We start from the raw sequence: 26,979 nt of genomic DNA, 5'->3' as shown, positions 1-26,979 counted from the left end.
TTGTTGATTTTGATATTCACATAGGTGTTAGCTAGCTAGAAGATATCACCCAATAATGCTAACACTATTACTGACAAAATGACTCTATCTGATGGGATCAATGTCCCAAATGGTAAGTTCTACCAAGGATATGTGATACGTCTCCAACATATCTATAATTTGTTATTGTTTCATGGTATTATATAATGGGACAATTAGTTTTGTGCCCCTAGTTGTGTCCCCCTCGTCTGTTTTACCCCTAGTTTGAGAAAGTCACCGGTTCTGTCCACACCACTTTGGAATTCTTTTGTTTTTGCCCTTTCGTCACGGCTCCGCTTGGTCAGCGCCGTTTGACCACATACGGCGCTCCGTTTTGGACCCTGCTTGCCCCCCGCTAGGACAGAACCCACTCGGGCCCATCTCACTCTCATCCCCACTCTCTCCCGTTCCCCACTCTCTCCCCATTCCCACTCTCTCACGAACCCTAGCTAGGAGGCGACGGCGGCGACAGCGTTGACGACTGTAGTGCCCGCGGTGACTGCTAGAGATGGTGGACGACGGCGACGGCAGCGGTGCCACCTGCGGCGCCCGCGGCGGCAAGGCAAGGATGGTGGACGAGGCGACGGCAGCGGTGCCACCTGCGGCGTCCACGGCCGCAAGGCAAGGACACGGTCGCAGACAACATTAGGGTAAGTCCCCCATCCCAGATCTGCTGTTTCTTCCTCCCCTAGATCCCAGATCTGTTGTTGTATGTTGATATCGTGCCCTGTTTGCATAGGATTGATCCGGCTAGAGCATTTAATATTAGTGTTAGAATGGAGACATGCACTTTAACTGCTGTTGGTACAGAAGGAAAAGAAACTGGCTTCACATTTCCATTAGTGGTGGACAACAACAGCACATTTGAGCAGTTTAGGGCAACAATGTTTGCCAAATATCCATGGGGATTACATGATGTTGTTGAGCTAAAGTACTGGGATGTGTCGAAAGTTGCTTGGGTGCATGTTCAGTCTGATAGTGAGTTAGGTGCCATGTTTGCAAATAATGCACAAACCATGTCATGCAATCTGGAAATCACTGTTATTCAGAGGCGTAGGCCCCCCTCTGGTTCAGAAAATAATTCAAATCCCACTACTTCAAGGCCCTCTAGTTCTAAAGCATCTGCAAAACCTAGGACTAACACAAGGGGAACAAGTAGCAGTTGCAGGCCACCTACAACCCCAAGTGCAAATGCTCAGTCTGAGAATTCTTGCAGTAAAACCCAAGCTAAACCTAGCATACCAGTTGATCCTATTGTGGAGGAAGCAGAACCTGATGCAGCACTTTTGTCTGATGAAGAAGATGAGAAACTTTATCCAGGCTATGCTCAGCACAACAATGAGGAAGATCATGTAGATGAGGAGTACATTCCTGCTGGATTCTCAGATACAGATGAAGATGAGAAGCAGGAGGACCTGGACAATGGAGATTTTCAAACTGAAGATGAGATCAGACCTGTCATGATGTATGACAGAGACAATCCCTCTATTGGGGAAGGTATAGTTTTTCCTTCAGCAATTGACTGCAGAAATGCAGTTGCAACTTTCTCAATTACCACTGAAACAGAGTACATCACTTTGAAAAGTGACCAAAGAAGGTTTACTGTTAAATGTGCCTCTGATAGATGTAAGTGGAGGTTGCATGCCTCTTTAATGAGGAGAAGCACATTATTTCAGGTACTAATGCATTTTGTGTTTTCCTTTCTATAATTATTGTTCAAAATTTATGTTTCATGTACTAATTGCTTGTTCTTTTTTAACAGATTAAGGTCAACCCTTACCCTCACAACTGTCCAAGTGTTAACAGATCTCAGAGATTGAGGGCTGCAAAGAGAAGATGGATAGCAGATGCTTCTATGGCTTGGATTAGAAAAAATCCAGGGATAGGTCCAAAGGAAATTCAGCACAGGTTGACAGAGAAGTATGGAGTGGAGGTGCCATATAGTAGGTGTTATTTTGGTAAACAGATGGCACTAGACAAGATGTTTGGCAAGTACAGTGATAGTTTCAATCTGATATATTCATTCAAGGCTGAAGTTGAGAGAACCTCACCAGGCAGTGTATTTGAAATTGATAAGCACACTGTGGAATACTCATTGAGAGGAAAGAAACTGCACAAGGAGTGTTTCAGAAGAGTGTTTGTGTGCTTCAAGGCATGTCAGACAGGTTTCTTGGAGGGGTGCAGGCCTTACCTTGTTGTGGATGCAACAGCACTGAATGGTAGGCACAGGGGCCAGCTTGTTTCTGCTTGTGCCCTTGATGCACACAATTGGTTATTTCCAGTTGCCTATGGTGTCATAGAAGCAGAGTCAACTGAGAGCTGGACTTGGCTCTTCCAACAACTGAAGAAAGTGATAGGACATCCAGAAGGTTTAGTCATACATACTGATGCATGCAAAGGATTGGAGACAGTCGTTGATGATGTATATGCTGGGGTGGAGCACAGGGAGTGTATGAGGCATTTGGCTCAAAACTTCAGCAAGAAATTCAAAGGCAAGTTCTATGATGAGAATTTGTGGCCATGCTCACTTACATAAAGCATTAAAAAGCACAACTATCATCTGAATCAGTTGCCCAATAGGCCCAAAGTTAAAGAATATTTAGATGAGCATCACACAAAAATATGGGCTAGAGCACACATCAATGACACTTGCAAGGTAGACTATGTGAACAACAACCTTGTTGAAGCTTTCAACTCAAGGATCAAGAAATACAAGGGGCTTCACATAGTAGACTTGTGTGACAAGATCAGGCAGTACATTATGCAAAAATTTGATATAAGGAACATGATTGCCATTGATCATTTTGAAGGCCATCTCATTGTTCCATCTGTGATGAAGGCCTTAATGGCAAAAACAAAAGGTTTAGAGATGAGTTTGATTAGGAGAAGCCCAACAGAGGCTGAAGTTACTGCTACTGACAGAGAAAAAGAGAATGGAGGTACCCTGTTGACTTACAGAAGTGGTCTTGTAGTTGCAGACAATGGCAAGTAACTGGTAAGCCATGTATCCATGCTCTGTTCTTTATCACTTCTCTTAGAGGTGAAGCCAGTGGAATAGATCAGTATTCTGTTGAGAAATTCAGAGCTACTTATGCTGACAACCTTCCAGCTTTGGAAGGGAAGCAACAGTGGGAAATTGTGAATCCAGGATTTAAACTTTCTGCTCCAGTTCAAAACAGAGCACCTGGCAGGCCTAGGAAAACTAGAATTAGGTCCAGTAGTGAAGGAAAAGGACTAGGTCCTAGGAGGAAAAAATGTGGCAGGTGTGGAGGACGAGGACACCATGCCAACAAATGCAAAAATTCAGTTGATGTAGCCTTTGGTGAAGATGAACATTGGGGAGCTGAGAATGCAGAAGAGCCAGCACTGCAAGTGGCAGCAGTGGATGTAGATGATGGAACAGATGCAGAAGATCCACCACAAGAGCAACCTATAGAGCCAACCCCAACATCTACACAAGCTACTGTAATCAGGTGATGTTTGTGTATGTTTGTGTATATATGTTTGTGTATGTTTGTTTTCATGCACTATCATATGAAATGTGACATGCTTGCACTTTTCACAGACGAAGAAAGAATTATAAGAAGGCAGCAGATAGAGGAGCTTCTCCAGCTAAGAAGCAGACAACAACAATTGAAGTTCCTGGTGTGCTAGCCCCCAACCCAGCAAAGAACGCCAGGAGCAAAACAAGGCTAGCCCCCAATCCAGCTGAGAACACTAGGAGCAAAAAACTCAAGTTTTAGTTCTTCATTTGCACTTGCTGGTGACTGTTTGAGATGACTGTATGTTGAACTAGTATTTTCACTTGCTGTTGAACTACTATTTGAGATGTCATGATGTTGAACTAGTATTTTCACTTGCTATTGAAGTACTGTTTGAGATGCTGGCTATGTCATGCTTTAATTTGAAGTTGTTTGATCATATGTGATGCTTGCTATGTCATGCTTTAATTTGAAGTTGTTTGATCATATGTGATGATATGAACCATCTCTCTAGTCATCTGCCAATATGAACCAAATTGTCGTCGCTGACGACAATTTGGTCATCTCTCTAGTCATCTGCCAATATGAACCAAATTGTCGTCGACGACGATAATTTGGTCATCTCCCTAGTCATCTGCCAATATGAACCAAATTTTCGTTGACGACGACAATTTGGTCATCTCCCTAGTCATGTACCAATATGAACCAAACTGCAGAAATTTAGAACACCAAATAGCATTACATTAAGATTGGTACATTACAAAGTTCATCCATATCCTGCACTACAACAACAATAAATATACTTGCTTCACTTAGTGGCTTGATTCTGTGATAACACTGATAAAGCCACAACTACAACACATACAACAATTCCACTAAGCAACACTGCCCAAACATTGAGCATCTCATCTCTCTCCTTCAGTTTCTTGTTCAAAGCACGGTTCTTCTTTGACAGCTCCATATTTTCCCTTTGCAATTTGTGAGACTTGATCCAGCTGCATTCAATCTCTGCATGTAGATCTTCAAATGCAAGGGCCACACGCACTGGAGGAGGAGGGTCAACCCAAACCACCCACTTGCACTCATCTGGCAACTAATTAGATGAACAAAATTAGAAATTTCAAAATAACAACAACCTCCCAAATTGACAAGCAACTACTTACATCAAGAGGGCAACCCAAAAATCGTCGGCCCATGCTAGCCCCTCCCCAAGCCACCCGACGAGCAGGAACTAGGCCATGTCCAGGGCAACGGTGCTTAGATCTAGGCTCCAAGCCGGAAAATGATTCGTCTGGGTGATGGTACTCCGAGACGAGCTCCACAATCCCCATCCCATCAATCTAAATCAGAAGAAGAGCAAAAAAAATCCCCAAATCAGAGAAACCCTAGAATGAGGGGGTCAAATGGTTGAAACCCTAGAAAATCCCAAAATCCCCACGGAGTGCTCCACTTACCTCTGCGGCAGTAGAACCAGTCGTCGTCGAGGAGTTTGACGACGGGAAGCTTGTTGTCCGCATCTTGTCCTCCCGCTCGGGCCTCTCCCACGACGGCTCTCGATCCCGTTCTTTACGAGCTCTCCCACTCTCTGTTTGTTTCTGCACGTGAGCTCGAGGAGGACGAAGGGGTATCGGGGCTGGGGACACAGGGGCAAAAATGTCCAAAACGAAGCACCGTATGTGGTCAAATGGCGCTGACCAAGCAGAGCCATGACGGAAGGGCAAAAACGAAAGAATTCCAAAGTGGTGTGGACAGAACCGGTGAATTTCTCAAACTAGGGGTAAAAAAGACGAGGGGGACACAACTAAGGGCATAAAATTAATTGTCCCTTATATAATCAATCTTGTATGATTTATATGTCATTTTATATCATTTTTGTGGATTAATCTATTAACATAATGTCTATTGCTAGTTTATGCTTTTTGCCTATTTCTTTGTTTCACAGAAAAACCATACCAAACAAAGTCCAAACACGATAAAATTTTACGGTGATTTTTTTGGAACAAAAGAGACCCTATAAGCTTTGGGGATGCACCAGATGATGATCGAGGGAACCACAAGCTCAAAGGGCGTGCTCCCAGGGGGTGGTGAGCTTGTAGGTCCCACGTGGCTCTGTTTTCCCTAAGGCAGGCCTATGAATTTCCTAAAATCCAGAAACCACCCGAGCGTGACCCGAAACAATTATTTCATCGCCGCAAGCCTCTGTTCTTCCGTGGTCATCCCATCTGGGGGCCTCCGCCGGTACTCTGTCGGGGGAGAACCATTGGGGAGGCAATCTTCATCGACTTTGTCGCCTCCGCCATGAAGTGTGAGTGGTTCCCACAGGACCTACAGGTCCATAGAAGTAGCTAGATGGATTGTCTCTCTCTTTCTCACTATTTGATTTTCAATACAACGATCTCCTCGGAGATCTATTCGATGTAATTCTTGGGGTGTGTTTGTTGGAATCTGATGAATTGTGGGTTTATGATCAGATTATTCATTGGAAATATTTGAGTATTTCCTAAGATTTATAAATGTGTGATTTTATAGCCTTGTATTTCTCTCTGATCTATCTATCTCTTTTGGCCAATTAGATCAATTTATCTTTAGTGAGAGAGGTGCTTGGTAGTAGGTTCAATCTTACGGTGTCCTTACCCTGTGATAGGGGGAGTCGCAATGCACGTATTTGTATTGTTGCTACTAAGGATAAAACGGCAGGGTTCAAACATATTATTTGATCTTACTATGTCTATATTATGTCATCGTTTTCAAAGCATTACTCTGTTTTTATGAAATTTACCTTAAGATGCATGTTTGATAGTGGTCAAGGGGTGGAGTAATAGTAGTAGATGCAGACGGATTTCGGTTTACTTGTCTCAGACGTAATGCCTATGTATTGATCATGCCATGAAGAATCATCATAACTATGCGCTATTCTATTAATTGCCCCACAATAATTTGTGTACCCACCATACTATGCTCACAAGAGAGATGCCTCTAGTGAACCGATGGCCCCCATGTCTATTCACTTTATATTTACTAAAAGCCTAAAAATTGCTCGTTATTCTTATTTACTTTTTATTTCTATTTCTATTTTATCTATCTACCACTATCAGATTTAATCCTTGCAATTGGCGAGAACAAGGGGATTGACAACCTTCTTGTTGTCGTTGAGTTCAAGCATTTGCTTTGTATGTGTGCAGGTACCGCTTATCTTGTCTGTGTGGTGTCTCCTATTGGTTCGATAAAACCTAGTTCTTAACTGAGGGAAATACTTTTTGCCACTACACTACTTCGCCCTTCCTCTTCGGCGAGATCCCAATGCCTTTCACAAAGTATGCTGGATATGCATGTTGACCTAGTGTTCTTCCACCCATCAAGAAAAAACCAGGTACCATCTCAACGATTTCTCTTGTAGGAACTATCATAGGACTATTGCTGAATTGTGCAATCTCAGACACTTTAGCCTTAGAGTTGTGGTTGAGATAACATTTGGTTCAGAATGGATTTGATATCCTCTATCAAAAGACACTCCACCCTTTACCCGCACAAGTTATGCTTGTTCTTGCATGTTGCATTCTCCATAACTAGATCTTAAAAATGGGGTTATGATGACTTTGTGCCAGAGGAGGATGATGTAACAAATAATGATGTTGATGACTCCAACCATGGTGTGGAGACACGTGACAATGAAGTGTGAAAGAACAAAAAGGTTGGAGTGGGCTCAGGCAATGTGGGCCAATAGAGGTAACACACGGATGTGAGGAAGAAGAAGAGATAGAAGAAGAAGCTAGGGCGAACTTTCCCTCACCAAGTCATATGGTTGTTCATTTGTACTGCCATTCGTTAATAGCTAGGATGAACTGGCATTTGTTTAGTGACTAGAACTGAAACGGTGTTAATTTGGTACTACCTATATAGTATATTGTGTGGTAAGGCCACCACTAGTGAGAAGGGGTGACCATGACATTAGACTGTACATCGACCAAACACCATATCTTGCACCTTCACAATCATAACCCCAAACTGTTACCAACCAAATGCCAAGCATCAAATGACCTCATGATGCAATGCAGACAACCAAAACATGTGTAAAACATGGTTTATAACATGTATTAGCCAACCAGGCCAAGCCAAGACACATATGCAAATAGGCAAAAATCAATGTAGGTAACCAAACACGTCGTTAAGCACATATGGGAAGTGGTTGGAAAGAAGTCCAGTCTAGGTGCCATCCGGAGATGCCTTGGGCCAGTTATACAGTCTTTGCAAGGATGGACTACACACATTTTTGGTAATATACTACAATAACTCCAGAAGATGCGCTCACAGTTGGAAGGTCAGCTAAGGAATGGTGTGGACAAGGCAGAGATAAGGAACGCCATGGACAAACTAGATAAGCTATTGTGTAAGGAGGAAATGTTATGGCTGCAGATCTCGCGAATTAATTGCCGCGGGAAGGATACAATAATACACTAAATCACTAAAAAGTTGTATGTGATGTCTACTATGCAACTTTATTCTTGTAGACTCGTGTTGGGCCTCCAAGCGCAGAGTTTTGTAGGACAGTAGCAATTTTCCCTCAAGTGGATGACCTAAGGTTTATGAATCCGTGAGAGGTGTAGGATGAAGATGGTCTCCCTCAAACGACCCTGCAACCAAATACAAGAAATCTCTTGTGTCCCCAACACACCCAATACAATGGCAAATTGTATAGGTGCACTAGTTCGGCGAAGAGATGGTGATAAAAGTGTAATATTGATGGTAGAAATATATTTTTATAATCTGAATAAATAAAAATAGCAAGGTAGCAAATATTAAACGGGCACATAAACGGTGTTGCAATGCTTGAAAACAAGGCCTGGGGTCCGTACTTTCGCTAGTGCAATCTCTCAACAGTGTTAACATAGTTGGATCATATGATTATCCCTCAAAGTGCAGCAAAGAATCACTCCCGAGTTCCTATTAGCGGAGAACAAAAGATAGAAATTGTTTGTAGGGTAAGAGACCACCTCAAAGCTATTTTTTCATTCGATCTATTCAAGAGTTCGTATAAAAATAACACAAAGCTATTTTTTCGTTTGATCTATCCTAGAGTTCGTACTAAGATAACACCAAAGCAAGTTCATATTCATAATACTCAATCCACACAAAGAACTATAAAGAGACCCCGAAGTTTCCGTCGAAGAAAAACGTGCATCAACCCCTATGCATAGATTACCCCAATATCACCGCGGGAATCCGCAAGTTGAATGCCATAACATATATCAAGTGAATCAATAAGATACCCCAACTGTCACCTCAAGTATTCATACTGCAAGACATATATCATGTGTTCTCATCTCTGAATATTCAATACGACAAGACAAAACTTCAAAGGGTAAAGATTCAATTCATCCTAACAAGAGTATAGAGGGTAGAAACATCATATGATCCGACTATATTAACAAAGCCCATGATATAGATCACGAGAGAGAGAGATATAAAACACATAGCTACTGGTACAAACCCTCAGCCCCTAGGGTGGACTACTCCCTCCTCATCGTGGTGGCCGCCGGGATGATGAAGATGGCCACCGAAGATGATCCCCCTCCGGCAGGGTGCCGGAACAGGTCTAGATTGGTTTTTGGTGGCTAGGGAGCCCTGCGGCGGCGGAACTTCTGATCTAGGTTAACCCCGATGGGTTTTGGAATATTTGGGAATTTATAGTGCAAAGAGGGGGTGCGGGAGGCCACCGAGGTGGGCACAACCCACCTGGGCGCGCCAGGGGGGCCTGGCGCGCCCTGGTGGGTTGTGCCTCCCTCAGGGCACCCCCCAGGTGCTGCTCTGGCCCAATGCATGTCTTCTGGCCCATAAAAAATCCCCGTGGAGTTTCGTTGCGTTTGGACTCTGTTTCATATTGATTTCTGTGATGTAAAAAACAAGCAAAAAAACAGCAACTGGCACTGGGCACTGGGTCAATAGGTTAGTCCAAAAAAATGATATAAAGTTGCTATAAAATGATTCTAAAACATCCAAGAATGATAATAAAACAGCATGAATACTTCATAAACTATAGATACGTTGGAGACGTATCAGCATCCCCAAGCTTAATTCCTACTCGTCCTCGAGTAGGTAAATGATAAAAGAAATAATTTATGAAGTGTGAGTGCTAGCAAAGTGCACAAGTTTGACCAATGACAATTTCAATCACTTTTCCTAGCATCATAACAGAAATTCTTTCTTATAAAACTTCTCATGTTATAGTGGCAACCAATTCACATGTTAAGGTTCAAACAATGAACTCTCTTGAAACTCAACAACCTATGTTTTCAGTCACCAAGCAATTGCAATTCAACTTATTCAATAGAGTTTAAGTAAGAGCTCCACATACTAAACCATCATATAGTCTTCTATGATTGCTAACTCTCATCTTGTACACATGAGCAAAACGTTTCAACCGGACACATAGAAAGATAGGGGCTTATTGTTTTGCCTCCCGATGTATTCACCATAAGGGTGATGTCAACAATAATAACTCATGCTACCCATATTCAACTGGACATATGTGCCTAGATCTTTCTTCACCACATGATGCTTGCCAAAAGAAAAAAATAAAAAGGAATAGAGAGAAAAACTTTGACTCTTTGCATAAAAGTAAATATTGAATAGTAAAAGTTATGCCCTTTGCAGAGGGAAGCAGAGGTTTCCATGCGCTTATTTGTTTGTATGCTCAACCCCTTAGTGCAAGAGAACGTCACGTATATTGCCCCTTATGATAGCAACATTTATTATGCAGTCCATCGCTTTTATTGCTTTGCCATCACAAGTTCGTACAACGCTCAATTTTCTCTTACACTAAATGATCTAACACTTTTAAAAGCAATTTGTATTGCCTTATTGCACCGATGACAACTTACTTGAAGGATCTGGCTCAATCCTTAGGTAGGTATGGTGGACTCTTGAAAATAAGATTTGGGTTTAAGGGTTTTTGGATGCACAAGTAGTATCTCTACTTGGTGTGGAATTTTTGGCTAGCAAAGATGGGGGGCAAGCACCACATGTTGAAGGATCTATGACAATATGACTTCTATGTGAATATGAGCAAATATAAATCATTACATTGTCTTCCTTGTTCAATGTCAACAATTTTGGCATATAATATTTTGATGGGGGCTCACAATCACAAAAGATTTCCATAATAGTGTATTTGCATGTGAAAGTTCTCTTCCTTATACTAATTATTCGTGAATTGCTTGTATGACCAAAATTGTGATTGTCAAGCCTCAAAAGATTTCACTTTCTAAACCTAGTGTGAGGCTACCACTAGGCATGATATGATTTCAACTTTATGATATTCAATTTATTCAACAATTTACGCATAGGATATAAGTGAAGCACAAGAGTAAATGACAAGCTACTCCAAAAAGATATAACTGAAGATCAAGCGAGTAGCTAAGTAAATAGATAGCTATGTGAGGGCTCTCTTTTATTTAAAAACTTTCAAATCTAAGTATTTTATTAAAACAGCAAGTCTATACCTACTAATAAAAAAATAGGTATTCTTAGTCTGTCATGCTATTTTGTAGAAAACCCCCTGATGTTTCTGACATTAAATCCGCAGTGCATATCAACTGTTTTTTTAAAATACTCATATCATCTACGTAACTCCAAATTTAACACTTTATATATGAAATATTAGAAAAAAATGTAGAAACTAAATATGATGTTATTTTATAACTGTTAATAATTTAAAAAAAATACTAACTAGGCTGCAATGTTAATCAACAGTGCATTATCCGTCTTTTTTCCATACCGATACTAATTCAAATTGGGGATGAACACCTCATCAAAATTTGCTAGAGACACCCAATACATAAGGACATGCATGACAAGAAATAAAAGAAGGACCCAATAAAGATGGGATGTCCTCTATAAAATAAATAAAAGAGAAAATGCAGAGGAGATCCGATAAAGATGAGATGTTGCGCTATTCTCCTACATATAAGAAGAAAAAAAGGAGGCATGCATGACAAAAAATAAAATAAAAGACAAATTTGATAAGATATAAATAGTGATGAAACAGGGACCAATACCTATGACATGTATGGCAAGAAATAGTGATGAAATAGGGGCAGAAGTACCTGCGTCAACAGGAGTCGATACAAGAATGTTCTTTTCCTGACAAAAAAAATCTATTTTTATGATTAAAAAAATCATGTATCTTTTTAACAACTCTTCATGTATTTAAAAAATAGCTACAGATTCTTAGATTATAGAACATTTTTGTAAATTAAGAGCGTTTGGTATTTCTTTTCTCCCATTGCAACGCATGAGCCTTTTTGATAGTAAAACAAAAATAAAATGACATTCTAAGAATAGCACAACTCATGTGAAGAAGCAAAAACTTAAACTCAACCGATACTAACCGATAATTGTTAAAGAAGAAAGGTGGGATGCCTACCGGGCATCCCCAAGCTTAGATGCTTGAGACTTCTTGAAATATAATCTTGGGATGCCTTGGGCATCCCCAAGCTTGAGCTTTTGTGTCTCCTTAGTTCCTCTGAGATCACATTTTTCCTAAATCTCAAAAGCTTCATCCACACAAAACTCAACAAGAACTCGTGAGATAAGTTAGTATAAACCAATGCAAAAACCTTATCAATTTCTACTGTAGCATATTACTAAAATTATTATTCAACATTGCATACTAAATGCCTCTGCATATTTAGTACTCCTATCCTCAAATAGATTCATTAAAGAAGAAAGCATATGCAAACAATGCAAACATAACAGCAATCTGCCAAAATAATTCAGTTTGTAAAGAATGCAAGAGTATCGATACTTATTCAACTCCAAACATTATGAAATTCTACCACATTGTAGACAATTTATCAGAGCTTATTATGCAAAAAGTTTCAACATTTTATCACATTCTGACTTTCCTCGGGAATTTTTGCAACATCGATAAACTTTCTATTTTCAAACAGCAACATGTATACTTGCAAGATAAGCATGGCAAAGGCTATCTATGCCACTTTTATTGAAATAAAAGACGCAAACCATTATTCTAAATAACATCAAGCAAATCCTAACAAAATAAAATGATTCTCCAAGCAAAACTCATATCATGTGACGAATGAAAACATAGCTCCGAGTGAGGTTACCGATAATGTTGGAGACGAAAGAGGGGATGCCTTCCGGGGCATCCCCAAGCTTAGTTGCTTGGATATTAACATGGGATGCCTTAGGCATCCCAAAGCTTAGGGTCTTGTCACTCCTTATTCTCCTCATATCAACATCTCACCCAAAACTTGAAAACTTCAATCACACAAAACTTGACGGAACTTTGTGAGATAGGTTAGTATGATAAAGAGCAAACCATTTCACTTTTGTTACTGTGAAAGACAAGATTCATAATTGTTCTCACACAATGCTTACTGTAGCATATCATTCCCACAATTTATATTGAGCAATATAAGCCATGGAAACTAGAAAGAAAGCAAACTATGCATTGAAAATAGAATCTGTCAAAACAGAACAGTCTGTAATGATCTGGATACTACCATACTTCTGATACTCCAAAAATTATGAAACAAATTGGACCACGTGAGCAATTTGTATATTAAACTTCTTCAAAAATAATCAACTCAATAGCACTCTTCTGTTAAACATGGGACTTATTTTCGTGAGCGCAAAAGTTTCTGTTTTTCAGCAAGGTCAAATCAACTATCACCCAACATGATCCCAAAGGCTTTACTTGGCACTTTATTAAAACAAAAGCAATAAAACATGATAAATACAGTAGCATAATCATCTGGACACACAAAAACAGTAGGTAAAAGTGTTGGGTTGTCTCCCAACAAGCGCTTTTCTTTAATGCCTTTTAAGCTAGGCATGATGATTTCAATGATGCTCGTATAAAAGTAAAGAATTGAAACATAAAGAGAGCATCATGAAGCATATGAATAGCACCTTTAGGTCTAACCCACTTCCTATGCATAGGGATTTTGTGAGAAAACAACTTATGGGAGCAAGAATCAACTAGCATAGGAAGGCAAAACAAGTGCAACTTCAAAACAATCAACGCATAGAGAAGAAACTTGATATTATTGAGATATGTAAGAGCATAAGTTCCTCTCTCATAATAATTTTCAGAACATCATGAATGGATTCAACAATATAACTATCACATACACCACTCTTTTCATGATGCACAAGCATAGCAGATTTAGCACTCTTTATGGCATACATGTCATCATAATAATCATCATAGATAGCAACTTCATTGTCATAATCAATTGAAACCTCTTCCAAAATAGTGGATGTATCACTAAATAAAATCATGACCTCTCCAAATCTACTTTCATCAATATTGTAATAAGATTCAACACCCTCCAAAATAGCGGGATCAGTACTACCTAGAATTGACACTCTTCCAAACCCACTTTCATCAATGTAATCATCATAAATAGGGGGCATGCTATCATCATAATAAATTTTATTATCGAAAGTAGAAGGAATTAAAGGATAATATTCATTAAGCAAAGCATCCCCAAGCTTGGGACAAGCATTATTTCCAGCAAATAAATCTTCAACCATATCATACTCATCAAACATAGCATCCCCAAGCTTGTGGTTTTGCATATCATCACAACCATTCTTATCAATACCATGAATGGCACCAATAGTATAGCAAACATTATTATCATATTCTTCCAAGCAAGTGCCAAAAATATTTTCAAGATCATAAGGGATATCATTTTCTTCCCAATCATAATCATCACAACAAGCAATAGGCATAACAAAATCATCATCAAGTGCATCATTTTCCACAATTATTTTCGATTCATTTTCATGAGGCACAACAATAATAGGAGCAACATTATTTGGAAGAGATACCTTTTTACCTCTACTATTTCTTCTTTTATTCTTCTTCACCACATCATGTGTGGGTTTAATTAATCTTTTCAAGCTTCTTGTTGAAGAGATTGATTGGATGGGAAGCTCCTCCTCGTTACCTGATTCATCATAATAAATACTAGGAGGGTATTGGGAAACATTTTCCCTTTCATTAGTACTCTCTTCATACTCCATTTGTTTTCTTTTCTTTAGGTAGTTGGCAATATAAGGATTCTCAATGCAATTTACCACACAAAACATAGAAATTTCTTCTAGATCAAAATCAAGAAATCTCTCGAGATTAAATTTTGGAATACCCTTAGTTATACGTTTCATTTCTTCATACCCCAAAATAAGACTAAGCTCTTTATGATTCTCAAGGGTAATCAAGTTATCACAATTTTTGGACACAATTTGATCATGAAAGAATTTGCATTGGAGATTTAAATGACCACGTTCATTGCAAAGTTCACAAGGATGGCCAAAAAAATTACATCTTTCAGCACAATCATCTAGCCTCTCTTGCAAGTTTTTCGCTTCTAAATATTTATGCTTCTTGCAAAATCTATCTTCCCTTTTTGGTGTGCAAAGGCACTCCCAATTAACTCCACAAAAAGTGACATGCTTATAAGAAACATTTTTTTCATGACTTGTGCAATCATCATTAGCATTTAGGATATTCAAATAATTCACACTAACAACATTGCAAGCATGCTCATCATTCAAATATTTTGTGCCAAACATTTTATTGACTTCTTCTTCTAACAATTGAGCACAATTTTCCGAACCATCATTTTTAAGAAAGAAATTATAAAGATGATCAATAATATGATGCAACCTAAATTCCATTTTTTTGTAGTTTTGTTTAATAAACCAAACTAGTGATAAAACAAGAAACTAAAAGATTCAATTGCAAGATCTAAAGATATAACTTCATGCACTCACCTCCCCGGAAACGGCGCCAGAAAAGAGCTTGATGTCTACTACGCAACTTTATTCTTGTAGACTCGTGTTGGGCCTCCAAGCGCAGAGTTTTGTAGGACAGTAGCAATTTTCCCTCAAGTGGATGACCTAAGGTTTATCAATTCGTGAGAGGTGTAGGATGAAGATGGTCTCCCTCAAACGACCCTGCAACCAAATACAAGAAATCTCTTGTGTCCCCAACACACCCAATACAATGGCAAATTGTATAGGTGCACTAGTTCGGCGAAGAGATGGTGATAAAAGTGTAATATTGATGGTAGAAATATATTTTTATAATCTGAATAAATAAAAACAGCAAGGTAGTAAATATTAAACGGGCACAAAAACGGTGTTGCAATGCTTGAAAACAAGGCCTAGGGTCCGTACTTTCGCTAGTGCAATCTCTCAACAGTGCTAACATAGTTGGATCATATGATTATCCCTCAAAGTGCAACAAAGAATCACTCCCGAGTTCCTATTAGCAGAGAACAAAAGATAGAAATTGTTTGTAGGGTAAGAGACCACCTCAAAGCTATTCTTTCCGTTCAATCTATTCAAGAGTTCGTACTAAAATAACACAAAGCTATTTTTCCGTTCGATCTATCCTAGAGTTCGTACTAAGATAACACCAAAGCAAGTTCATATTCATAATACTCAATCCACACAAAGAACTATAAAGAGACCCTGAAGTTTCCGTTGGAGAAAAACGTGCATCAACCCCTATGCATAGATTACCCCAATATCACCGTGGGAATCCGCAAGTTGAATGCCATAACATATATCAAGTGAATCAATAAGATACCCCAACTGTCACCTCAAGTATTCATACCGCAAGACATATATCACGTGTTCTCATCTCTGAATATTCAATCCGACAAGACAAAACTTCAAAGGGTAAAGATTCAATTCATCCTAACAAGAGTATAGAGGGTAGAAACATCATATGATCCGACTATATTAACAAAGCCCATGATATAGATCACGAGAGAGAGAGATAAAACACATAGCTACTGGTATAAACCCTCAGCCCCGAGGGTGGACTACTCCCTCCTCATCGTGGTGGCCGCCGGGATGATGAAGATGGCCACCGGAGATGATTCCCCCCTCCGGCAGGGTGCTGATAATCCCCAAGTGCAGGGAATCATCGTAGCAATTCCCAATGGTGGAAGTGATAAGTATGGAGTGTCGAACCCACAAGGAGCTAAAGGTAAGATCAATATTCTCTCAAGTCCTATCTGCCACTGATACGACTCTACGTGCACCGAACGTTTGCTTCCAACTAGAAACGAGAAATAAAACTATGTTGTGGGTATGAAGAGGATAACTTTGCATGATATCGGAGAGCTAAAACATAAAAGTAGGTGTTGTTATCATAAAGTTAGAATATATTACTAAATATTATAAATAGCGAGTGTGGAGTAATGGTGGATCGGTGTGCGGAATTGTCCTAGGTAATTGTCCTATGTTTCGACTCCGTTTGATATTCCTTTTCTTCGAAACACTGAAACAAGGGAAAAAACAGGAACTGGCACTGGGCTCTGGGTTAATAGGTTAGTCCCAAAAGTAACATAAAATTGTATAATAAAGCCCAATAATGTCCAAGATGGATAATATAATAGCATGAATACTTCATAAATTATAGATACGTTGGAGACGTATCAATGGTGATGTTGATGAAGACAATCACCGCGGCGATGATTCCCCTCCCGATGGCACTCTGGCGCCACCGAGAGAGAGGAGGAGAGGTTCTCCCCCTTGTGCTTCCTCCTCCATGGCCTCCCCCCTAGATGGGGATAGGTTCTCCCTCTGGTCCTTGGCCTTCATGGCGATGATGGCCTCTCCGGGATCCTCCTCCATGGCCACCGGTGATGATGGCCCCCTCCGGCAGGGTGCCAGAGAGGGCCTAGATTGATTTCTCGTGGCTACAGAGGCTTCCAGCGGCGGAACTTCCGATCTAGGTTTCTTTCTGGAAGTTTGGGTATATATGAGAGGTGTTGGCATTGATTTCACGTCAGGGGGGTCTCCGTGCTGTCCACGAGGCAGGGGGCGCGCCCCAGGGGGGTGGGCGCGCCCCCTACCCTCGTGGGCAGCCCGGGACTCTTCTGGCCCAACTCCGATGCTCTGTGGTCTTCTTCTGGTCCAAAAACAAGCTCCGTCAAGTTTCAGGTCAATTGGACTCCGTTTGGTTTTCCTTTCCTGCGATACTCTAAAACAAGGAGAAAACAAAAACTGGCACTGGGCTCTAGGTTAATAGGTTAGTCTCAAAAATCATATAAAACAACATATAAAAGCCCATTAAACATCCAAGATAGATAATATAACAGCATGAATACTTCATACATTATAGATACGTTGGAGACGTATCAGCATCCCCAAGCTTAATTCCTGCTCGTCCTCGAGTAGGTAAATGATAAAAGAAATAATTTATGAAGTGTGAATGCTAGCAGGTGCACAAGTTTGATCAATGATAATTTCAATCACCTTTTCTAGCATCATTATATGTCATAACAGTAGCTCATCTCATAAAACTTTTCATGATCAAGTAACAAGCTATTCACATGTTAAAGTATAGATCATAAACTTTCTTGAAAACTAACAAACAATATTCGCAGTCATCAAACAATTGCAATTCATCTTATTTTCATGAAGGGTCTATGTCAGAGCTTTGATTCAGCAAATTCCACATACTCAACTATCATTTAATCTTTCACAATTGCTAACACTGACGTGATATTTATGGGTTCAAAGTTTTAATCGGACACAGAGAAAGATAGGGGCTTATAGTTTTGCCTCCCAACCTTTTACCTCAAGGGTAATGTCAACAATAATAGTTCATGATAACTTACATCCAATTGGATATATATATCGGGATCTTTCCAACACAATGTGCTTGCCAAAGGATAAAATGTAAAAAGCAAAGGTGAAGATCACCATGACTCTTGCATAAGGTAGAAGAATAAAAGTAAAAGATAGGCCCTTCGCAGAGGGAAGCAGAGGTTGTCATGCGCTTTTATGGTTGCATGCACAAAATCTTAATGCAAAAGAACATCACTTTATATTGCCTCTTGTGATAGAGACCTTTATTATGCAGTCCGTCGCTTTTATTTCTTCCCTATCACAAGTTCGTATAAAGCTTATTTTCTTCGCACTAATATATCATACATATTTAGAGAGCAATTTTTATTGCTTGCACCAATGACAACTTACTTGAAGGATCTTACTCAATCCATAGGTAGGTATGGTGGACTCTCATGGCAAAACTAGATTAAGGGATATTCGGAAGCACAAGTAGTATCTCTACTTGGTGCAAAGAATTTGGCTAGCATGAGGGGGAAAGGCAAGCTCAACATGTTGGATGATCCAAGACAATATACTTTATTTTGGATATAAGAAAACATAACCCATTACGTTGTCTTCCTTGTCCAACATCAACCTTTTATCATGTCATATTTTAATGAGTGCTCACAATTACAAAAGATGTCCAAGATAGTATATTTATATGTGAGATCCCTCTTCCTTCAATATTCTTCCATGAATTTTTCAAGTGACCAATTCTACGTTTGCTAACTTTCAATAAGTTTACTACCTATACTTATTATGTGTGAAGTCATTACTCCCCATGTTATAAGCATATGAAACATATATAAATTCAGATTTATGACATTCAATTCATTCAACCAATTACTCATAGGATATACGTGAAGCACATGAGTAAATGACAAACTACTCCAAAAGATATGAGTGAAGAACACTGAGTAGTCAAATAATTAACTAGCCATGGGAGGATTCTTTTTCATTCAATATTTCAGATCCAATGATTTTATTCAAACAGCAAGTAAAATTGAAAATACGCTCCAAGCAAAACACATATCATGTGACGAATAAAAATATAGCTCCGAGTAAGGTATACCGATAGTTTTGAAGACGAAAGAGGGGATGCCTTCCGGGGCATCCCCAAGCTTAGATACTTGAGTCTTCCTTGAATATTACCTTGGGGTGCCTTGGGCATCCCCAATCTTAGGGTCTTTCCGCTCCTTATTCTCCTCATATCGATATCTCACTCAAAGCTTGAAAACTTCAATCACACAAAACTTAACAAAACTTCGTGAGATAGGTTAGTATGATAAAGAGTAAACCATCCAATTTGGTACTTTCCAAGACAAGATTCATAATTGTTCCCACACAATGTATACTGTACCATATCATTTCTACAATTTATATTGAGACATATAAGCCATAGAAACTAGAAAACAAGCAAACTATGCAATGAAAACAGAATCTGGGAGAAACAGAACAGTCTGTAATAATCTGAACATAAACCATACTTATGCTACTCCAAAAATTATGAAATAAATTGTTGGACGTGAGGAATTTGTCTATTAATCTTTTGCAAAAATAATCAACTCAAAAGCACTCTTCCGTAAAAAAATGACAGCTAATCTCGTGAGCGCAAAGTTTCTGTTTTTTACAGCAAGATCACATTAACTTTCACCCAAGTCTTCCCAAAGGTCTTACTTGGCACTTTATTGAAACAAAAGCTATAAAACATGATCACTACAGTAGCTTAATCATGTAAACACACAAAAACAGTAAAGGTAAATATTGGGTTGTCTCCCAACAAGCGCTTTTCTTTAATGCCTTTTAGCTAGGCATGATGATTTCAATGATGCTCACATAAAAGAAAAGAATTGAAGCATAAAGAGAGCATCATGAAGAATATGTCTAGCACATTTAAATCTAACCCACGTCCTATGACTAGGGATTTTGTGAGCACATAATTTATAGGAACAAGAATCAACTAGCATAGCAAGGCAAAACAAGTATAACGTCAAAACTTTAAGCACATAGAGAGGAAACTTGATATTATTGCAACTCCTACAAGCATATATTCTCCCTCATAATAACTTTCAGTAGCATCATGAATGAATTCAACAATATAACCATCACATAAAGCATTCTTTTCATGATCTACAAGCATAGAAATTTTACTACTCTCACTACAACGAGAACCCCCCTACAGCTACGCATTCACTCCAACGAAACATCGATGCGTTGCTAGGATTAAAGTCCCCGCTTCGCACGACTATTGACCACTTTGTTGAAAAATAAAAAAGAAACACATCCTAGCGATAAAGTACCCACATCGCCGCCTCCTACCTTCATCCTATCGTGCGAGGCCGGATCCGGTTCCTCCGGTTTCCCTCCTCCCTCCCCACTCAGGCCGCCTCAACCGTGCTCCGCGATCCCGACGTCGAGGGTTTCCTCATCAGTCCGGCGCCACCCATCCCTCCCACCCCGAACGGCAACCCCGCAGAATCGGAGGAGCGACACGATGTCGACCGCGGAGATGGTGCAGGTCGGCGACGCGCAGGACCCGAAGGTGCGGAACCACCTGGAGCAGGACACCCTCGAGTGGATCTTCGTCGGTGTCATGGGTGGCGTCGGCAAGACCATCTGCAGCTCCATCGTCTCCATCTGCGTCTGCTAGTCCGTGTTCGTCATCTCCAGCGACCCTGTTCTTCATCCTCAGGGACGCCTTCCAGCAGTGCTTCACCAAGTTCTTCACCCTCGTCAAGGGCTTCTTCAACCTTTACGCCAAGGTGATTATTTTATCCCCTCTCTGTTTGCTTTCCTCCAGTTCACTCCATCGGCCCTGGGATCTGCGTTAGTACTTAATTTGAGGTATGTGTGGCTGGTTGCCTACTGATGAACCTGTATCTTCACGAACAGAATGGAGATTCTACTTGTGCTTCTAATATGGCGGTGATTTCATCTTATGCTTTCCTTGAAAATTACAGTTGACATAAGTTCTATGACTAGTGGAAAATAAGTATGCTGTTTGGAAATTTCCTTTTTTTAATATATTCTGCCGAGGACAGACTTTCAGTAGTCAAAGATTGAGGTGGCTGACTTGGAGAAAAAAGAGTACCAATTATCTAGCAATTACCTCTGGTTCGCCGCAAAGAGATATTTCATGTTAGTTGAACCCTTATTATTGCATCAGTTTTCGTAACTTTTATGATCCATGTTATATATATACTCCCCCAGTCTAACATTTGTTCTCTTACTGTAGATTAGTCCAATGGAGTACTATTCTGTAGTTTTTGATACAGCTCCTACAAGCATACATTATTATGGTTACTAAAGTTGCAGTAATGCAGGAGAAGGGTCTAGAGAAAATGACAGACTTAAAGAATAGATTCAGTCATCTGTTGAATCAGGTATTCCTTAATATTGAGAAATTTCAACCTATTGGGAAACTATGATTGTTGTTTGTCCACACATGTATGCCCATGGTTGTGTGCGGAGGATAAATTTTATTTAGGGTAGGGCGAACACTAAAGCTGCCCGCTGCTCTTGCCGATGTTCGCTTGCCTGCCGTCGCCGACCATTGTCCGTTTAGCCGCCGTTGCTGCCACAATGGACTAGTTAGCTAGCCGGTAGGGTCCATCACTCTCACTCGCATGGTGTCGCTACGTGCGCATGATGCCTCATAGCTTGGTCGCTTCAGCTTAGGGATTAGTAGTCTGTGGCGGTTACCAAACAATGACTAGGCCAGCATCAGGACCATGCCCATATCTCACCAACGGTCAAGCGCTTACATATTACTCCCTCCGTCCCATAGTGTAAGACGTTTTTTAACACTAGTGTAGTGTCAAAAGGTATCTTAAATTATGGGACGGAGGGAGTATATATCAAATCACTCCACATTGGTTGTAGTACATTGTATAACTTAAAAATAATTAGCATGAGTGTGTTTGGTTCATCAGAGTATGAACTAATTCTGTGGAATATGGAGGTAAATCAGTTCTAAATCCAATCAATTGTAACCTCTACTTGTGAGTACTACAGGGCACATCTTGTTTCCATCCGAAGACTACATAATGACAAATGGATACACTCTTATAAAAGCAAGTTGGCAACCTTTTTTCCTATAAAGATGTAATAAATTTGGCTGTAGCTTTTGAACTTATTGATGTTATTTGTGTTTCTCTGCCATCTTACCAAGAAATGAGACATGCTATATTGTAAGTGAACATTTTGTTATTTGGTGACAAACTAAAAAACTGCACGCACATGTTTTCCATTCAATTTCACCACTACTTTTTTTGTATATGTTTTTAATTCTATTAGTAAATGTACAATTTGTGCATCTGTCATGTTTTCTTGTCTATTTGGTTGAGCAAATAGTGCATCTAAAAATGGAAAAGGGTCTGTAAGCATTCTGTATGGCTGGATATTGAAGTTTCAATTGTTTTCTCCTGTAGGGTTTCTTATGTTTGCAATTCAACAAACAACGTAGCTTTAAATTTTAGTACGGTAAAGAGGTGTGATAATCAAGCTATCTTCTTAGTTCTTTGTTAGTATTATTTGCGCAATACTACACAATGCACATTGTATCAGGTCATTCGTTTCATATACAAGGTGGAAAAGTGTTGATGGTTTAGAACATGCCACTAAATATATGTAATAGGAATAATTATCGCATGACCTTCAACCTTTATATGTTGCTTCTTTAAATTTTACGTTTCTATCAACCTGGTTTTTCTCTACCATAAGTTACTGATCTTGTTTCTTTGTTGTTGTAGATTGCCAAGAAAAATAGATGATGCATGGCACATGCTGATTGCGAGGTCAAGAATTGGGCTTCTACTAGATAGTTTAGCATTATGTTTTAGAACATCACTTTCATGGTCACATTATGTTCTACAATAGCTGAGACGTTGATTGCTTGGTCAATAATTGGGCTACTACTACATAGTTTCACAAGCTGTAATCTTTGGATTGTGTTCTTTGTAATGCCAAATGCAACAGAGTTAATTTTATATATGAGATCTTTATGTTTATTATATCATGGCTTCTGTGCACTGTTTGAATTGACCTAATAATTTTGGATGTAAATATATGAAATGTCATTAATTGTACATGCTATGTAGTTGTTGCAATGATCCATTTGGAAATCCTCATATGTAGGGTAACCAACAATGCATATGAAGCATTGTTATGGTCTTACTATATACGTTGCTGGTGTTGCAACGCATCTCCACATTGCTTACCAACGCATGTGTATACGTTGTTGTAGACTCTTGCAACGCCACCAAAGGCAACACATATTCATCCGTTGGTGTAGACCTCAGCAACGTTTATACGGGCATACAACAACGCATCGTTGCGTTGCTAAAGGGGGGTTATTGTTGTAGTGTCTCCACATAAGCAAAATTCTTCTCATTCGGAATAGTGGGAGCAAACTCAACAGAATAACTGTCATGTGAGGCATAATCCAATTGAAAATTAAAATCATGATGACAAGTCTCATGGTTAACATTATTCTTTATAGCATACGTGTCATCACAATAATCATCATAGATAGCAACTTTGTTCTTATAATCAATTGGAACCTCTTCCGGAATAGTGGAATCATTACTAGCTAAAGTTGACACTCTTCCAAATCCACTTTCATAAATATCACACTAAGATTCAACACCCTCCAAAATAGTGGGATCACTAATTCCTAAAGTTGACACTCTTCCAAACCCACTTTAAATAATAGTATTATTCATACTTCAAAAGATATAAGTGAAGTTCATGGAGCATTCTACAATTAATATAAACTAACCAATATCCAAGCTCAAAATATATAAGTGAAGCACACAAAGCATTCTATAAAACCATACTCAAAAGATCTAAGTGAAGCACAAAGAGCAATTCTATAAGATCATACTTAAAATATATAAGTGAAGCGCATGAAGTATTCTATAAATTTATGAAGGGACATCTCATACTAGCAAGGTTCTTAAAGGAAAACAAAAACACAAAGGACACAAATCATGTGAACCAAACATAAACCGAGGTATACCGATATTTGTTGAAGAAGAAAGATGGGATGCCAACCGGGGCATCCCCAAGCTTAGATGCTTGAGTATCCTTTGAAATATTTACTTGGGGTGCCTTGGGCATCCCCAAGCTTGAACTCTTGCCTCTCTTTATTCTTCTCATATTGATAGCTCCTCGACCTTCGGACACTTCATCCACACAAAACTAAAAAAAAAACTTGTGAGATCCGTTAGTGTAATAAAGCAAATCACTACCTTTAGGTACTGTTATGAACTCATTCTTTATTTATATTGGTGTTAAACCTACTGTATTCCAACTTCTCTATGGTTCATACCCCCCGATACTAGCCATAGATTCATCGAAATAAGCAAACAACACACGAAAAACAGAATCTGTTAAAAACAGAACAGTCTGTAGTAATCTGGAAGTTTGGTAAACTTATGTAACTCCTAAAATTATGAAATAAATATGAAAATTTGAAGAATTTGTACATAAGTAATGTGCAAAAAGTTTCAGACCCATTTGACTTTCCAGTAAAAAATGTAAATTCACGCACTACAGCCAAAGTTTCTGTTTTTGTTCTGCACATAGTAAACAAGCAATCTAATCATCCTAAAACCAAAGCTTGGCACATTATTTTTATAATACAATGGATATATAAAAGGGGATAATTATTTACAGAGAAACTTCCATGAAAAATTCTACATTGTTTCCGTGAGCATGAACACAAGTGCTCAAGGTCGACCCTCACTTCTTCAATGCATAACTTTCCAATCACTTCTCTTTTTGAAAAACTTTTTAGGCATGAGAGGCAAGTAATTTTTTTTTTGTATTTTCATTCTTTTAATTTTTTTTGTATGTTTCACCCACAACTAAACAGAAACAAAAAGGGAAAACAAAATCTACTTAGTGAAGAAAGCAAACAAGCACACACGAGAATATCAACCCCACGCTATTGCTCCCCGGCAACGGCGCCAGAAAAGAGCTTGATAATCCCCAAGTGCAGGGAATCATCGTAGCAATTCCCAATGGTGGAAGTGATAAGTATGGAGTGTCGAACCCACAAGGAGCTAAAGGTAAGATCAATATTCTCTCAAGTCCTATCTGCCACTGATACGACTCTACGTGCACCGAACGTTTGCTTCCAACTAGAAACGAGAAATAAAACTACGTTGTGGGTATGAAGAGGATAACTTTGCATGATATCGGAGAGCTAAAACATATAAGCAGGTGCTGTTATCATAAAGTTAGAATATATTACTAAATATTATAAATAGCAAGTGTGGAATAATGGTGGATTGGTGTGCGGAATTGTCCTAGGCAATCGTTAACAAGACCGGTAGTCGTCATTGCAATTTCATATGAGGGAGAGGCATAAGCTAACATACTTTCTCTACTTGGATCATATGCACTTATGATTGGAACTCTAGCAAGCATCCGCAACTACTAAAGATCATTAAGGTAAAACCCAACCATAGCATTAAAGCATCAAGTCCTCTTTATTCCCATACGCAACAACCCCCTTACTCGGGTTTGTGTTTCAGTCACTCACCAACCCACTATAAGCGAATCATGCACGTATTGCAACACCCTACAATGGGAATCCCTCACGCTTGCGTGACACGGAGGGCACCATAGGACAACACCAAAATAAAACATACAACTCGTACCAATCTAGATCATCAATCAGCCCAAAGACAAAGGATATCTACTCAAAACATCATAGGATGGCAACACATCATTGGATCATAATATGTGTCATAAAGCACCATGTTCGAGTAGGGATTACAGCGGGGTGCGGAAGAGTGGACCGCGTAAAATAGATGAGGATGGTGATGATGATGGTGATGTTGATGAAGACAATCACCGCGGCGATGATTCCCCTCCCGATGGCACTCCGGCGCCACCGAGAGAGAGGAGGAAAGGTTCTCCCCCTTGTGCTTCCTCCTTCATGGCCTCCCCCCTAGATGGGGAGAGGTTCTCCCTCTGGTCCTTGGCCTTCATGGCGATGATGGCCTCTCCGGGATCCTCCTCCATGGCCACCGGTGATGATGGCCCCCTCTGACAGGGTGCCAGAGAGGGCCTAGATTGATTTCTCGTGGCTACAGAGGCTTGCGGCGGCGGAACTTCCGATCTAGGTTTCTTTCTGGAAATTTGGGTATATATATGAGAGGTGTTGGCGTTGATTTCACGTCAGGGGGCTCCGGGCTGTCCACGAGGCAGGGGGGCGCGCCCCGGGGGGTGGGCGCGCCCCCCACCCTCGTGGGCAGCCCGGGACTCTTCTGGCCCAACTCCGATGCTCTGTGGTCTTCTTCTGGTCCAAAAACAAGCTCCGTCAAGTTTCAGGTCAATTGGACTCCGTTTGGTTTTCCTTTCCTGCGATACTCTAAAACAAGGAGAAAACAAAAACTGGCACTGGGCTCTAGGTTAATAGGTTAGTCTCAAAAATCATATAAAACAACATATAAAAGCCCATTAAACATCCAAGATAGATAATATAACAGCATGAATACTTCATACATTATAGATACGTTGGAGACGTATCAGCATCCCCAAGCTTAATTCCTGCTCGTCCTCGAGTAGGTAAATGATAAAAGAAATAATTTATGAAGTGTGAATGCTAGCAGGTGCACAAGTTTGATCAATGATAATTTCAATCACCTTTTCTAGCATCATTATATGTCATAACAGTAGCTCATCTCATAAAACTTTTCATGATCAAGTAACAAGCTATTCACATGTTAAAGTATAGATCATAAACTTTCTTGAAAACTAACAAACAATATTCGCAGTCATCAAACAATTGCAATTCATCTTATTT

This window comes from Triticum aestivum, chromosome 6D, assembly GCF_018294505.1.
Source record: "Triticum aestivum cultivar Chinese Spring chromosome 6D, IWGSC CS RefSeq v2.1, whole genome shotgun sequence".
NCBI lineage: Eukaryota > Viridiplantae > Streptophyta > Magnoliopsida > Poales > Poaceae > Triticum > Triticum aestivum.
This window is presented reverse-complemented; position numbering follows the sequence as displayed.